General features: G+C 41.1%; 2 protein-coding genes across 2 annotated transcripts in view; one reads left to right on the top strand and one right to left on the bottom strand.

Annotated features, from left to right (window-relative positions):
- Window positions 1–1075, bottom strand: part of TAF15 (TATA-box binding protein associated factor 15) — a 345012-nt gene extending 343937 nt beyond the window's left edge. Inside the window, exon 1 of the mRNA XM_050764911.1 lies at window positions 1070–1075. The gene's annotated coding sequence lies outside the window, so the exon portion shown is untranslated. The remainder of the gene's footprint in view (window positions 1–1069) is intronic.
- The window catches only part of SLFN12L (schlafen family member 12 like), a 41353-nt gene that overhangs the window by 15770 nt on the left and 8816 nt on the right, over window positions 1–16767 (top strand). The gene's annotated exons all lie outside the window — the stretch shown is intronic.

Below are 16767 nucleotides of genomic sequence, written 5' to 3'. Positions count from 1 at the left end.
GTTTGACAGCTCATGTGTTGCCCTTTATACATTTTATGTTCTAAGGTTCATGCAATCATAATCTGCACACTTGTAACTTTTAGCCATTTTGTGTGTGAGCTTTAATAGCAGCAACTCAATGGTACCAGGAAACCTGCATACTTAGTACTTAAAGTAATGCAAATACTGTAGTACTAACCCACTTTGTGTGCCGGATACTAAGTCAAAAAGAAAATTACCTAATGCAAACAAAATACAGTATGGACATCTAATTAATGTACACCAGTTAAGCCCAGTAACTGGAAAAAAATCTTATGCGTGAAGGAACTTTTAAGACTTATTAGTATTCCTTTCATTTTTAAAACAATAAATACAGCGTTACATTATGAAAAATTTCAACAAAACACACAACAACCTGGCCAGGTGAGCTCAGTCTTTAGACTTTGGAAAAAAATCAGCTTTCTGCAGCTGGCAAAGAGAATTACACTAAGCTGGAAGCAGAGGCAGTTAACCAGATGAGATAAATATGGGAAATGGGGAAAAGTTTGTCATAAATGGTTTCCTATACAGGAAAAAACCCCACAGTGCATTTCCAGTAGGCACTTGACACAAAGCTCCCTCTCCCTCCCCCACCCCAATGCTTCATCTAGAACCACACCGACATTTTCTACCAAGTCCAGTGTGTGTGAGGGGAGGAAGCCAGGGATGGAAGCTGAAGAAGAAAAAAGGAAGATAGTCTGCACCTTTGTTTTTCTTCCCAAAAGTACACCCACGCATACGCACACACAGAGTTTAGAGTGCTGGTGTCATCTGCCTTGACCCCACCACCACTTTGCATATTGTGGAAATCTACCTGGAGTAAACTGGCTGGGGCTCCTGTGGTTTTGTGTGTGTGTGTGTGTGTGTGTGTGTGTGTTTTTCCTAAGGGGTATATTCAATTCAATTAAACATATGAATTGAGTGCCTACTACATGTCTACCATTGGGTCAGGCACATAGCATTTCAATTTAATTGTTCGTTTTGAGGTTTGTTCTTTATCTGACCCCCTCATCCCGCAGTCCTTAGCATCCAAGGAATGGACCCGAGATACTACCCCATATTCCCAGTGGGAGATGACCACTGCCACCTGCCTGAGGGAAAGCCATTCTTGGACATAACTGGTAGGATTTGCAGCTGACACAAAGCCTCCAACTGGGACACCATTCCTGAAGAGTAAAGTAGGAGACGCCCTGGCATTGTTTTGGTTCATTTTCTACGTCCCCGACTTACCTTGGTCCAACTTATTCCTTCATAGAGGAAGGGGAACAGGGTCTGCCCAGAACTATTTCACCCCCCGACACAGTGGGAGCTCCCTGTTCCTGCCAGCTTAAGGAAATGCCACTCACACAACGGGGATGTCTTTCTCCCTAGAGGTCTCTCCATCAGACCCCACCCTGAGAAATGGTTTCCCTGAGTGCGGTGTTAAGAGAGCCCTTTCTCCTATCACAGGGGTCCGGGAAGCCCAAGGGTGGAGGGACTCATGCCTGCTGCTTCACCTCACCTGGTTCTCCTTTCCAATGGGCCACCCATGTCAGCAAGCCACAGGACTGACTCGCTTCAAGCTCCTCCTCCTGGGAATGGAAGGACAATGGAACAAAGCCCCTTGCAGAGGCTGACAAACCTTAGATCACACAGGGTTACATGTTCTGATCAGTACAGGTTCTCTCCCTCTGCTTAAGTAATGTGAATTTGCAAAAACCGCTTCAAAGTAAACAATTAAATTGAAATGACGATGGGTACCACAGGAATGCTTAAATGTCCCCCATTGCTGGGGGCACTGGGGAGGAGGGGGCCGGTGGCTACGGAGCCCTTTGGAGGAAGGAGGAACAGGAAATGGTGGAAGTGTTGGTGGTGAGGATCTGGATGTCGGATATTTCTTTCTATTCCTAATTTGCTAAGGGTTCTTTTTAAAAATCATGACTGGTTGTGGGATTTTTGTCCCACTTGGAGCATAAGATGCTGTGCTGTATAAACTGTAATAATGTTCCACAGCTTGGTGTTCCTCTCTGGAAGTGGATGATAGTTTTCTGCCCCATTGATATTAGGCTTGGCAAGGTGACTTGTTTTGACCTATGGAATAAGTGCAAACGTCAGGTGTACTCTTTCTGAGCGTAACTTTCAAGAGTCAAATGCTTTTCTGGCATCTATTGAAATAATCGTGTGGTGCTCCTTTTTTCATTAATGCAGTGAATAGGCTGATTGATTTTCACATCTAAATCACTCTTGGATACCTGGAGTAAACCTCTGTTGGTCTTAATACAATTTTGGGGGTACATTGCTGCATTCATTTTACATATATATGTGTGTGTGTGTATATATATATAGACAGGGTTTCACTCTGTCACTCAGGCTGGAGTGCAGTAGCCTGATCACGGCTCACTGCAGCCTCAACAGCCGAAGTTCAAGTGGTCCTCCCATGATAGCCTCCTTAGTAGCTGGGACCACAAGTGCACTGCCACCACGCCCGGTTATTTTTAAAAATTATTTGTAGAGATGACGTCTCCTTATATTGCCAGGCTAGTCCTGAATTCCTGGGGTCAAGCGACCTTTCTGTCTCCTCCGCTCAAAGTGCTGGGATTATAGGGGTGAGTCACTGCGACGGCATAGGAACAACATCGTAATCTTTTTGCTTACTTCTTGGACGCCTTCTTGGTGCTCTGGGAAAATCCCTGCACTAAATTTTTTAAGTCAGTGACTGAAGAAGAGTTTCCTTACTTCAGTGAAACTGTTTCCTTAGAGCTGGCATGAGAATCAGATGAAATGAAGAAAAGCACAGCTATGTACTTTGTTTTGTTTTGTTTTGCTTTTGAGACAAAGTTTCGCTCTGTCGCCCAGGCTGGAATGCAGTGGCGCAATCTAGGATCACTGCAACCTCTGCCTCCCAGGCTCAAGAGATTCTCCTGCCTCAGCTTCCCGAGTAACTGGGATTACAGGCGCGTGCCACCACGCCCGGCTAATTTTTGTATTTTTAGTAGAGACGGGGTTTCTTCATGTTGGCCAGGCTGGTCTTAAACTCCTGACCTCAGGTGATTCGCCCACCTCGGCCTCCCAAAGTGCTGGGATTACAGTCGTGAGCCACCGGGCCCTGCCAGCTATATACTTTCAATGTATGTGCTCATTCAATGTGAAGAAGTACTCTGCCTCTACCTTGAGATTCTAGATGGGACTTTCAATGGCAGGCCCTTAATTGAGTCCGGAGTGGGATGGAGCTAGGGAGAAAGGGCAATTCAGACTGGTGAACTCCTCAGTTAGTGAGTCACTTTGGTCTGTGTGCATTTCAAAAGGTATGGGTTTTCGCAACAATTCTTAGACGTGTTGCCTGGAGAATTCTGTATTATCGTAATTATCATAATTACCCACGAAAGCAATGTGGCAGGAGGGCTGTATCCAGTTGGAGGAGCCACTGGAATGTCCGAAGCCAACTAATGGGCCTAGATGGCCGCAATATACTCCCTACACCGCAAGGGGTCCCAATCTGTCTGTCTGGGAGCAACCCGCTCCTCGCACCTCCCTCCTCCCCTGTGCAGTAGCAGCTGCTCTCCCCGCGTTTCTGGCGTCAATTGCGCTTTCAAGCAAGCGGATAGCAGTGCTGGGTCAATTTTGCAAAGGCGCAGAGTCCCTAAAAGCGCGTGCGGCCACCACTTCCGGAGCGTCGGAGCATGGACTGCCCAATAGAAATGCAGCTGAGGGAGGGGCTAGCCGCTCATCAGACGCCGACAGCGGGAAAGTGGATAAGAACTCAGGTCCCCTTACTCGGTGAAGAGTGCACAGAAGTGGACGTCTCCAGGTTCGTTCTTTCTTTGTTCTCTTTAAATGACTTTTTTTTTTCCGCTTAGAAAATACAAATAGGTACAGACGAAACGGGAATTTCCGTTGATCCCGCAGAGCTATTCACGTGGGCGTTTAACTTTCAGTTGCTCAAGGGAAGGGCGCTGGCACCTGCGGTGCACTCGCGCCTGCAAGGTATCCTGTTTCCAGGGAATTGTGCGGAGATAAATTCGTCCCGTTCCATTGCCAAACCTTCCAGCCTCCGTTTCTTATTCCCAGGGGGGTCTGTTGGCTCCGGGACGAGGTGGGGTGCTGCCAGCGCAAAAAAAAAAAAAAAAAAAAAAAAAAAAAACCTGCCGGGGCTGCTTTCTCTCCTTTCTGAGCATTTTGGCTCCTTGGCTCCTGTCTCTGTAGCAACGTCTGTCAAAACCGCAGGCTGTGGTGGACTTAGCAATGTCAGACTTGAAAGCTGTGGGTGACAAAACTTCTGCCCCTGCGTGGGCTGGGGAGCGCCTTAAAAAGCCGCAGGGCGGGCGAGGGGAGCCGCAGGGAGAGCCGCGGGGATCTGCGGTGTTGGAGCAGAGCTAGAGAAGCGGGGAGTGCTGTATGGACAGGCCAGACTTGGCAGGTATCCGTCGGATGGGGGTTGCCCATCCTCCTGGAGTCCTGAGCATTCAGGGAGTTGGGGAATGGGTTATTTAGGGAAATGTGACCGGGCACTGACGAACTGCGTCGCTAGATCCTGAAAGAAAAAAACCAGTCACCCTCTTGCGCTGCTGATTTATCATCTAGAAGAGGGGAAGGGTGAGAGCAGTGCTGTCCCGAACTAAATGCAAAATGGTATCCGAGGAGGGCAAATCACAAATCACGCTCCATGCTTTTTGTTCCCCAGGAGGTGGCTCTTATGCTTCCTGTTCCACCCTTGGGGGTTGTAGTTCTTTCCAACCTGCTGTTCTGGCATAACTCTAAGGAGATATGAATGCCACCCCCATTCCCATTAAAGATAGCCAACAATATAGCCTAAATCGTGAGTTCTGATAGAATTCTGATAGAATTTCCCCTATAGTCAAAAGTATAAAGGATTTCAGTGGAAACATCTAACCTGTAAACCTAGACCCAAGGTTTAAGGGAGGCCAGTGAATTTTAGGCCCTAGGGATTTGGTCGGCTCAGTCCCCAGCTCATTTTTATTTATTTTAATTAATTAATTAATTAATTAATTAATTAATTTTTAGCATTGTGGTCCAGATGTATGCCTGAAGCCAGAGGTTTTGAACCATGGAAAGTTTTACATGGCTGCAGGTGTTGGACTGGAGTGGCCAGGATCCCAGGCTAGTCCACGAGTGCTGAGTCCTCTATAAGATGGCTCAACTGAGCTCCCATGGGTTCCAAGTTTCCGAGGGGTATGGGCACCCTCCTTAAGCAATCTGAGGGTGAGATGTGATTTCTGTCCCCTTCTGTGTATGGTGGGTAAACCAAAAGGGTTCATCCAGAGCAAGGCCTGATGCAGACAGTGCAGGAAGGTGGGCAGGGAGGAAAGGGGACAGGACTCCAGTTACAGAGGCTGCAGGAAGAATTGGAGAGCAGGGGCTGCTTGGCCAGGCATTACCGGAAAATGGTAGGGCTGGGGCTGTGTGACTGGGCAGATGTGGAACCGATTCCCCTGCTGCTTTTGCGGGAGTAAAAAGAATGAAGACTCTTTTCTGTCAGGTCAGCATGGAAGGTGGACTCGCCCTTGGGGCATCCTCGTGTCTAAGAAATATGAAGAAATTGGGTCTAAAGGATGCTAATTGTGGTAGAGTACTGTGGAGAAAGTTTGGCATGGTGGGATCATACATCTCCCTTTGCTTTTTTGTGTAACTTTGCCACATTAAGAGTATTATTACTTTTTCTTTTTGAGTCAGGGTCTCACACTGTCATTCAGGCTAGAGTGCAGTGGCATGATCATGGCTCACTGCAGCCTTGAACTCCTGGGCACACACAATATTCCTGCCTTGGCCTCCCAAAGTGCTGGTGTTACCGACATGAGCCAGTACACTTGGCCAAATTTTAAATTTAAACTTAAATGACTGTGCTTACCTGGCTTCACTGTTGTTCATCTACCAGGAGTTGAGTCTCTTTTCTTAGATTCTCTGTCATTTGTGATAATGTGGATGAATCTGGAGGATGTTAAGTGGAGTAAGCCAGGCAGCCAAAGATAAATACTGCATGATCTCACTTATATGTGGAATCTAAAAATAATTGAACTCTTAGAAATAGAGAGTAGATTGATGGAGTGGGTGGAGGTGGGTTGGGGAAATGTTGGTTAAAGGATACAAAATTTCAGTTAGATAGAGGAAATAAGTTGAACAGCTCTACTGTAAACATAGTGACAATAATTAATGTGTTTTATTTTTGAAAATTGCTTAAAAAGTAGAGTTTAACTGTGCTCACCACAAAAAATAAGTATGTGAAGTAATGCATATGGAAATTAGCTCAATTTAGCCATTCCATAATGTACACATTTTTCAAGAAAACATTTTGTACATAACCAATATATGTAATTTTGTCTGTAACTTTAAAAACACAAAAACCACACAACTATATTAAATATTTTCAAAGAGATAAAGGAAAACATGGACAAAGAACTAAAGGAAATTAGGAAAAATTTATGAGCAAAATAGGAATATCAACAAAAAATAGAAATTGGCCTGGCGCTGTGGCTCATGCCTGTAAGCCCAGCACTTTGGAAGCTGAGGCGGGTGGATCACCTGAGGTCAGGAGTTCCAGATTAGCCTGGCCAACAGGGTGAAACCCTGTCTCTACTACAAATACAAAAAAATTAGCTGGGCGTGGTGGCGAGCACCTGTAATCCCAGCTACTTGGGAGGCTGAGGCAGGAGAATCGCTTGTACCGGGGATGCAGAGGTTGCAGTGAACTGAGAGTGCCACTGCACTCCAGCCTGTGCAAGAAGAGCAAAACTCCATCTAAACAAATAAACAAACAAACAAACTAGAAATTTTAAAAAGGAGCCAAATGGAAGCTGTGGAACTGAAAAATAACTGAATGGAAAAAATTATTATATTAAAGAGTTTCGATAAGAGATGTGAGCAGGCAGAAATAAGAAAATCAGTGAACTTGAAGGCAAGACAATACAACTTATCAAGCCTGTGGAGCAGAAAGAAAAGAATGAAGGCGATGGGTGTGGTGGCTCATGCCTGTAATCCTAGCACTTTGGGAGGCCAAGGTGGGCAGATCACCTGAGGTCAGGGGTTTGAGACCAGCCTGGCCAAATGATGAAACCCCATCTCTACTAAAAATACAAAAATTAGGGGGCCTGGTGGCACATACCTATAATCCTAGTTACTTGGGAGGCTGAGGTAGGAGAATCACTTGAACTCCGAGGCAGAGATTGCAGAGTTGAGATTGAGTAATTGCACTCCAGCCTGGGTGAAAGAGCAAAGCTCCATTAAAAAAAAAAAAAAAAGAAAAAGAAAAAAGCCTACAGAGCACAAGAGACTTGTGGAATAATGTCAAGGACACCAATATATGCATTATATTAACCCTAGAAGGAGAAGAGAGAAAGGATCAGATAAATGATTTGAAGAAATAATGGCTGGAAATGTCCCAAATTTTATGAAAGATGTGAATCTACAACTCCAAGAAGCTAAATTAATTCTGAGTAGGATAAATCCGTAGAGACCTACATCAAAACACATTATAATCAAACTGTCAATATGCAAAGATAAAGGGAGACTTTTGGAAACAGCAAAAGAGAAGACACTCATCATGTATAAGTTGTCCTCAATAGGATTAACCGCCAAGTTCTCAGCAGAAACATTGAAGGCCAAAAGGCAGTAGGGAAAAGGCTGATATATTTAAAGTACTAAAAACAAAAACAAACAAACAAACAAAAAGCAAAAACAAAAAAACTATCAACTGAGAATTCCATATCTGGCAAAAACTTTTCAAAAACGAGGGATAAATTAAGACATTCCTAAACAAGAGTTCAGAGAGTTCGTTATATTGGACCTGCCCTACAAGAAATGCTAAAGGGAGTTTTTCAAGTTGAAATGAAAGGACACTAACCAGTGACTGAATGCCACACTGAAAATATAAAGGTGAAAAAGACTGTTTCTTGGGCTTCTGCAGCAGCTCCTCCCCCACTGAAGGTGAGATGGAGGAGTGCATGCTTTCTTGTTGCCTCTGCCCTTAGCCCTACCCTCTGGCTCTTACTTTTAAGCACCATATACTGGACTGCAGCCTGAACTACACCACCAAACAATATTACATCACTACAACAAGTAATGTCTGAGAAAGCCACTGCACAAACCTATCTGCAACAAGGGAATCTGTACAGAGCCTTGGCACTCTGAAAACACCCAGAAATGGAGTCATATATTGGAGCCATATAATGGAGGTATATACCATGGTAATACCCCCAAGGGAAAAAAGAATAAAATATCAAGATGACCCATCTAAATAACAGCAAATTCACAAACAGGGGAAACATCAACTCTCTCAGATAAGAAAGAACCAGTGTGAGAACTCTGGCAATACGAAAAGCCAGAGCATTTCTTCTCCTACGAAGGATCCCAGTAACTCCCAAGCAGTGAATCGTAATCAGAATGAAATGTCTGAAGTGACACATATTGAATTCAAAAGATGAATGGCAAAGAAATCCAAGAGAAAGTTGAAATCCAACACAAAGAAAACAGAAAAATGATCCAAGGTTTGAAGGATGACAAAGATATATTAAGAAGGAAACAAACAGAACTTCTGGAATTGAAAAATTCACTACAGGAATTTCAAAACAGTTGGAAGTGTTAACAACATATGAGATGACACAGAAGAAAGAATGTCAGAACTCAAAGACATTTCCTTTAAATCAAACCAGTTAGACAAAAACAAAGAATATATAAAAAAGAACAAAGCCTTTGAGAAATATGATATTATGTAAATTGACTAAGTATACAACTTATTGGCATTCCTGAGAGAGAAGAGACAGTAAGCAACTTGGAAAACATAGTTGATGATATAATTCAGGAAAATTTCCCAATCTTGCTAGAGAGGTAGACATGAAGATACAAGAAATCCAGAGAACTCCTTTGAGAAGATGCTATACAAGATGACCATCTCCAAGGTACATAGTCATCAGACTAGTCAAGGTCAATGCAAAAGAAAAAAAATCTTAAAAGTAGCTAGAGAATAGGGCCACATTACCTAAGAGGGAAACCCATCAGACTAACAGCAGACTTCTCAGCAGAAACTTTACAAGCCAAAAGAGAGTGGGATCCCCTTCTTAGCATTCTCAAAGAAAAGAAATGCCAGCCAAGAATTTCATATTCTGTCAAACTAAGCTTCATGAGCAAATGAGAAATAAAGTATTTCCCAGGCAAACAATTGCTAGGGGAATTAAGCATCATCAGACTAGCCCTACAAGAGATGCTCAAGGGAGTTTTAAATATGGAAACAAAAGAACAATACTTGCTACCAGCACATAGCCCACAAACCCTGTAAGGCAACTGCACAAATGAGACTACAAATCATTTAACTAACAGCACTATGACAGAAATAAAACCTTACATATCAAATTAACCTTGAATGTAAGCAGCCTAAATGCCTCACTTAAAAGACACAGACTGGCAAATTGGATAAAAATATAAGACCCATCCTTCTGCTGTCTTCAAGAGAGTCATCTTGCATGTAATGACACCCATAGGCTCAAGGTAAATGGATGGAGAAATATCTATCACACAAATGGAAAACAAAAAAGAGCAAGGGTCACTATTCTTGTATCAGATAAAATAGACCTTAAGTCAACAATAGTAAAAAAAAAAAAAAAAAAAAAAAAGGACAAAAGAGGTCACTACATAATGATAAAGGGTTCAATTCAACAAGAGGACTTCACTATCCTGAATATATACACACTCAACATTGGAGCACCCAGATTCATAAAACAAGTACTTCTAGACCAAATAAAATACTTTGACAGCCACATAATGATAGTGGGAGACTTCAATACCCCACTGACAACATTAGAGAGACCATCAAGGCAGAAATCTAGCAAATAAATTCTAGACTTAACCAGTTGGACCTAATAGACATCTACAGAATACTCCACTCAACAACCACAGAATATACATTCTTCTCATCTGCACATGGAACACACTGAAAGATTGATCACATTCTGGGTCATAAAGCAAATTTTAATAATTTCAAAAAAATCAGAATCATACTAAGCACCTTCATGGACCACAATGGAATAAAAATAGAAAGCAATACCAAGAGGAACTCTCAAAACCACACAAATATGTGGAAACTAAACAACATAATCCTGAATGACTTTTGGACAAACAATGATTTTTTTTTTTAACTTTTTAACATTATTATGATAATGAAAACATGTAATAATTACCTTTTGTTTTTGAGACAGGGTCTTATTCTGTTACCCAAGCTGGAGTGCAGTGGCATGATCTTGGCTCACTGCAGCCTCCACCTCCCAGGCTCAAACAGTCCTCCCATCTCAGCCTCCCGAGTAGCTAGGACTACAAGCATGTGTCACCGTGCCCAGCTAATTGTATTTTTTGTAAAGATCGGGTTTTGCCATATTGCCCAGGCTAGTCTCAAACATCTGGGCTTAAGTGATCCACCCACCTCAGCCTCCCAAAGTGCTGGGATTGCAAGCATGTGCCACCATGCTTAGCTGTAAGCAATGAATTTAAGTCAGAAATCAAAAAGTTTTTTGAAACAAAATAAAATAGAGATACAACATACCAAAACCTCTGCGATATGGCAAAAGCAGTGTTAAGAGGAAAGTTTATAGCACTAACTGCCTGTATTAAGAAATAACACTCCAACCTTGCACCTAAAGGAACTAGAAAAACAAGAACAACTAAACCCAAATCTAGCAGAAGAAAATAACTAAAATCAGAGCAGAACCTAAAGAAACTATGACTCAAAAATTTATACAAAGGATCAATGAAACAAATACTTGATTATTTGAAAGGATAAACAAAATTGATAGTCTACTAGCTAGATTAACAAAGAAAAAGAGAAGATCTAAATCAGCACAATCACAAATGACAAGGATGCCATCATGACCAATCCCACAGAAATATAAAAGATTTTCAGAGACTACTGTGAACATTTCTATGCACATAAATTAGAAAATCTAGAGGAAATGGCAGGGTGTAGTGGCTCACACCTATAATCCCAGCACTTTGGGAGGCTGAGGTAGGTGGATTGCTTGAGCCCAGGAGCTCAAGAGCAGCCTGGGCAACATGGTGAGACTCTGTCTCTACCAAAAAAATTAAAAAAGTTAGCCAGGTATGGTGGCACATGCCTGTAGTCCCAGCTACTCAGGAGGCTGAGGGTGGAGAATCATTTGAGCCCAGGAGTTCGAGGCTACAGTGAACCTTGATTGTACCACAGCACTCCAGCCTACGTGATAGAGTGAGACCCTGTTAAAAAAAAAAAAAAAAGAAGAAAGCAAGAAAGAAAGAAAGAAGGAAATAAAGAAAAGAAAAGAAAATCTAGAGAAAATGGATAAATTCCTGGAAACTCACAACCTCTAAGAATGAACCAGGAAGAAGCAGCAATCCTGTACAGATAGATAATGAGTAAGGAAATTCAATGAGTAATAAAAAATCGACCAACCAAAAAGAGCCCTAGACAAGATGGATACACAGACAAATTCTACCAGAGGTACAAAACGACCTGGCACCAATCCAACTGAAACTGTTCTAAAAAATTGAGTAGGAGGACTCCTCCCTAAATCATATTCTATGAAATCAGTATATCCTGATACCACAATCTGACAAGGACACAAGAAAAAATAAAACTACAGGTCAATATCTCTGATAAACATAGATGCACAAACCCTCAGCAAAATTCTAGAAAACTGATTCCAGCAGCACATCAAAAAGCTAATTCACCACAATCAAATGGGCTTTATTCCTGGGATGCAAGAATGGTTCAACATACGCAGATCAATAAATGTGATTCACCACAGAAACAGAATTAAAAGAAAAACTATGTGATCATCTCAATAGACACAGAAAAAGCATTCAATAAAATCCAACATCCCTTTGTGATTAACAACTCTCAACAAACCAGACATTGAAGGAACAGCCCTCAAAATAACAACAGCCATCTATGAGAAAATCCACAGCTAACATTATACTAAACAGGAAAAATGCTGGAAGCATTTCCCTTATGAACTAGAATAGTATCATGACATCTACTCTCACCATTCCTATTCAACATAATACTGGAAGTCCTAGCCAGAGCAATCCGGCAAGAAAAAGAAATAAAAGTAATCCAAATAGGAAAAGAGGGAGTCAAATTATCTGTCTTTGCTGATGATATGATTGTAGACCTAGAAAATCCTGAAGATTCTGCCAAAAACTCCTAGACCTGATGAATGACTTCAGCAAATTCTCAGGATAAAAAATAAATGTACAGGCCGGGCACGGTGGCTCATGCCTGTAATCCCAGCACTTTGGGAGGCCTAGTTGGGCAGATCACGAGGTCAGGAGATTGAGACCATCTTGGCTAACACAGTGAGACTCCGTCTCTACTAAAAAATACAAAAAAAAAAAAAAAAAAAAAAAAAAAAAAAATTGGCCGGGCATGATAGTGGGCGCCTGTAGTCCCAGCTACTCAGGAGGCTGAGGCAGGAGAATGGCGTGAACTCAGGAGGTGGAGTTGGCAGTGAGCCGAGATTGTGCCACTGCACCCCAGCCTAGGTGACAGAGCAAGACTCCATCTCAAAATAAAATAAATAAATAAATAAATAAATGTACAAAATCAGTGGCATTTCTATACAACAATAATGTTCAAGCTGAGAACCAGATAAAAAACATAATCCCATTTATAGTAGCCAAAGGAAAATAAACTTAAGAATACACCTAATCAAGGAGGTGAAAGAACTTTACGAGGAGAGCTATCAAACACTGCTGAAAGAAATCACAGATAACACAAACAAATGCAAAAGCATTCCATGCTCATGGGTTGGAAGAATCAATAACATTAAAATGTTCACACTCCCCAAAACAATCTACAGATTCAATGCTATTCCTATGAAATTACCAATGTTATTTTCACAGAATTAGAAAAAATGATTTTAAAATGTGTATGCAACCAAAAAAGAGCCTGAATAGCCAAGGCAATCCTAAACAAAAAGAACAAAATGGGTAGGGAGCCTTACATCACATTACTGCATTTCAAACTACACTTCAAGGCTACAGTAACCAAAACATAGTACTAATACAAAAATAGACACGTAGACCAATGGAACAGAATAGAGCCCCCTGAAATAAAGCTTCACACCTACAACCAACTCATCTTTGATAAAGTCCACCAAAATAACCAATGGAGAAAGGACACCCTATTCAATAAATGGCTAACCATATGCAGAAGAATGAAACTGAATCCCTATCTCTCACCATATACAAAAATTAACTCAAAATTAAGACTTAAATGTAAGACCACAAACTATAAAAGTTCTAGAAGAAAACCTAGGAAATACTCTTCTAGACATTGCCTTAGGCAAATAATTTATAATAAAGATGTCAAAAGCAAATGCCACAAAATCAAAGATAGACAAATGAGACCTAATTAAACTAAACAGCTTCTGCACAGCAAAAGTCTCAACAGAGTAAACAGAGAACCTGTAGAATGGGAGACAATGTTTGCAAATCATGCATCCAACAAAAGACTAATATCCAGAATCTATAAGGAACTTAAATGAATCAGGAAAAAACCAAACAACTTCATTTAAAAAATGAGCAAAGGGCATGAACAGAAACTTCTCAAAAGAAGACATACAAGTTGCTAACAAACGTGAAAAATGTCAACATCACTAGTCACCAGAGAGCTGCAAAGTGAAATCACAATGAAATACCATCTCATACTAGTCAGAATGACTATACTAAAAAGTCAAAATATGTAGGAAAAATTAATGAAAAATCAAGAGTTGGTTTTTTGAAAAGATCAAGATTGACAAACCTTTAGCTAGACTAATGAAAGAAAAATCTCAACTAAAATCAGAAATGAAAGAAGGGACATTACTATTGATTTTATAGAAATCAAAAGGATTATAAGAGTGTACTGTGAAAAGTTGTATGCCAACAAATCAAATAACCTAGATGAAATGGACAAATTCCTAGAAACACATCACCTACCAACACTGAATCAGGAAAAGCCAAAAAATCCGAATAGACCTATGTCTAGTAAGGAGATAGAATCAGTAATCAAAAACCCAACCAAGAAAAGCCATGGACCAGATGGCTTCAGTAATAAATTTTACCTGAGTAAATATTTTTTTGTGCGCCTCTGTCAATATAAACAATTTGAATCAACCCAAATCAGCATTATCAGCACCATCCTGGCAATCCAATCTGACTTGATCCTGTGAAAGAAATCCTGCTCCAGGTGGTGAGAGCAATGCACTTGCCAGGCTATTCTCCTGGAATAGGACCTAGCCATGAGGTCCTAGGACAACCTCACAGGCACAAGTCCCAGGGTTTCTTGGGTGAAGAGCCATTGAGTTTCCCAAATGGAAGGAATGGGGATGTGGGTAGTTCTGTCCAGTCTGGGGCACCCTGCCAGGATGACACTGCTGGTGCTGATTGGTACCTGGCACTGAAAATGGCTTAGATAATTTCAAGGAGGGCATTCCAGAACACAGAAAGTGCTTTGAACCCCCTGAGGTTCAATGTCTAAGGTAGGAACTGAACCAAAGCTTCTCCTTCTGGTATCTTAAATGATTAGGACTCCTTGCTTGATTTCCTGCAGTTTGAAAACAACTGAAAAGATAAAGAAGATAGAAGGACTAATATTTTAAAATTTTACACAAACCTTAGATTTAGTAGCTTATTAAATAGGACAATTTTTATTAGGTAATGGGAAAAAATAGATATATGAACAAAAATGAGGAAGTTTTACAATCAACATTTATGTAACTATATTATAAAGTAAATTATATTTGGATAACTATGAAATTTTTGATTATACAAAGTGTGAGTCTGATTACCTCTTATATTTTTAACTCCCACATAAAGTAATATCTATGAATAGTTAACCCATTTATGCTGGAGGTTGCGAACTATTCAAGTAGTCATAGAAAGACATTTAACTCAAAGTTGAAAGAAACTATGTTGCTGCAGTTTTAGGAAATCTTATTAAAATTGGGAAAAAATGATGTTCACTAACCTGAATATCCAAAATGTTATCAATAGCACTATAGGACTATAAAGTTATTACTTTAAACACATTCCAGTGAGAATTATTATGAGGTCAAACTTTATGTTTCTAAAGTTTCTATATAAAATTTCTTTAATTTCTAAAATTAAATTAATATTTGAGCTCATTCATTTCTGTATAGAAGTTAAATCCTAATTATTTGCTATGTTTTCATTAACTATGAATTTTATGTAATTCTGAAATTATTTATTAGAATAAAATAATTGCTTGAGTGAAAAAAAAAAAAAAAAGAAAAGAAAACAACTGCTCTGGCCACTTCACTGCTTTGTTTCTAAATATTTCCCTAGATCTATGGTGAAATTAGTGCCAAGTACAAGTACAAAGCTCAGTGGGAGTAGCAGAGAGTGAAGGACAAATATGGGAGTTCTGGGATGGATGATAAAGAGTTTATCAGGCGACAAAGGTGGAGGAAAACGTTAGTCTCAGAGCACACCTATGCAAAAGCACAGAGTCCCCAAATCACATGTGGAGTGGTGACTACTCTGGTGCACAAGGAGTTGTGTCATTTATTGAACATCTAGTCTGGTCCCTGTAAATTGTTAAATGTTATATGGAATAGATGGTACTTTTTCCCTCTGTATGTTACTACCATGATTTGCATATAAATTCTCTTGATGTAACCCCAGTTGTCCAAATGATCTGGGGCCTCAATTTTATTATTGTTTACACATGATCAGAAATTTATAGAGACACAGGTGGTATCCACAACCTTAGCTGAGTATCTGCATGATATTGGTCTAGCAGTGGACAGGAATATTCTGACCCCTTTATAGCCCTTTCCTAGTGTAGTGATTACTACCTATGATGGACTTTACTCTCAACTGTCTCTAGGCCACTTGAAAAACCTACAATATTTTTAGATTTTCGTCTATAGCAATACAGTGATCCCAATAGATTTTAAAGGAAAAGAGCTAATGGATTAGGTATACATAGACTAAAGCACACTGTCTTAGTCTAGTCAGCCTGCCATAACAAAATACCATAAACTGAGTGGCTTTTAAATACCAGAAATTTATTACTCACAGTTCTGGAGGCTGGGAAGTCCAAGATCAAGATACCAGCATCATTGGATTCTAGTAAGCACCCTCTTCCAATTGCAGACTGTCAACTTCTTCTGTGTTTTTCGTATGGCAGAAGGGGTGAACTAGTGTTATGGGATCTTTGGGGTGTCGATTTTCTGGCCAGAAACCTCTGTGGCTGGTGGCACCTTTGCCAGAGTTCTTGTCCTGTGTCCAGGAAGAATGAGGTATGCAGACAAATGAAGGGTGAACAAGACGAAGATGAATTTTATTAAGTGTTAGGACAGCTCAACGGAGACGTGCAGTGAGTAACTCCTCTCTCTGCAGGCAGGTCATCCTGTGGAATGTTCAGCTGTCAGCAGAGGGGAGGCCCTGGGGAGGGTAGCTTCTCTCTGCTACTGGTCCTTCCTACGTCTGCTGCTCTCAGCAGAGAGGAGGCCCTGGGGACAGTTGCTCCTCTCTGCAGCTGTAGTCCCAACGTCTCTGCAGGTCTCTGAAGCTCTCAGCAGAGAGGATAGTTCCTCTCTGCAGCTTGTTGTCCTGTCCTCTCCTGCTATCAGCAGAGAGGGTAGTTCCTCTCTGAAGTTGGTCCTCTCTTCGTCTCTTCCTCCTCTGACCCTGCTCTGGCTGAGCCCAAGGCTTTTATGGACCTCAGAGTGGAGAAAGTGTGTGCCATCAGTCCACATGCAGCCCCAGAAGAGGCACCACAAGCCCCCA

The sequence above is a fragment of the Macaca thibetana genome, chromosome 16 (genome assembly GCF_024542745.1).
Source record: "Macaca thibetana thibetana isolate TM-01 chromosome 16, ASM2454274v1, whole genome shotgun sequence".
Taxonomy (NCBI): Eukaryota; Metazoa; Chordata; class Mammalia; order Primates; family Cercopithecidae; genus Macaca; species Macaca thibetana.
The sequence above is the reverse complement of the archived record's forward strand: the minus strand, read 5'-3'. Positions and strand labels throughout refer to the sequence as shown.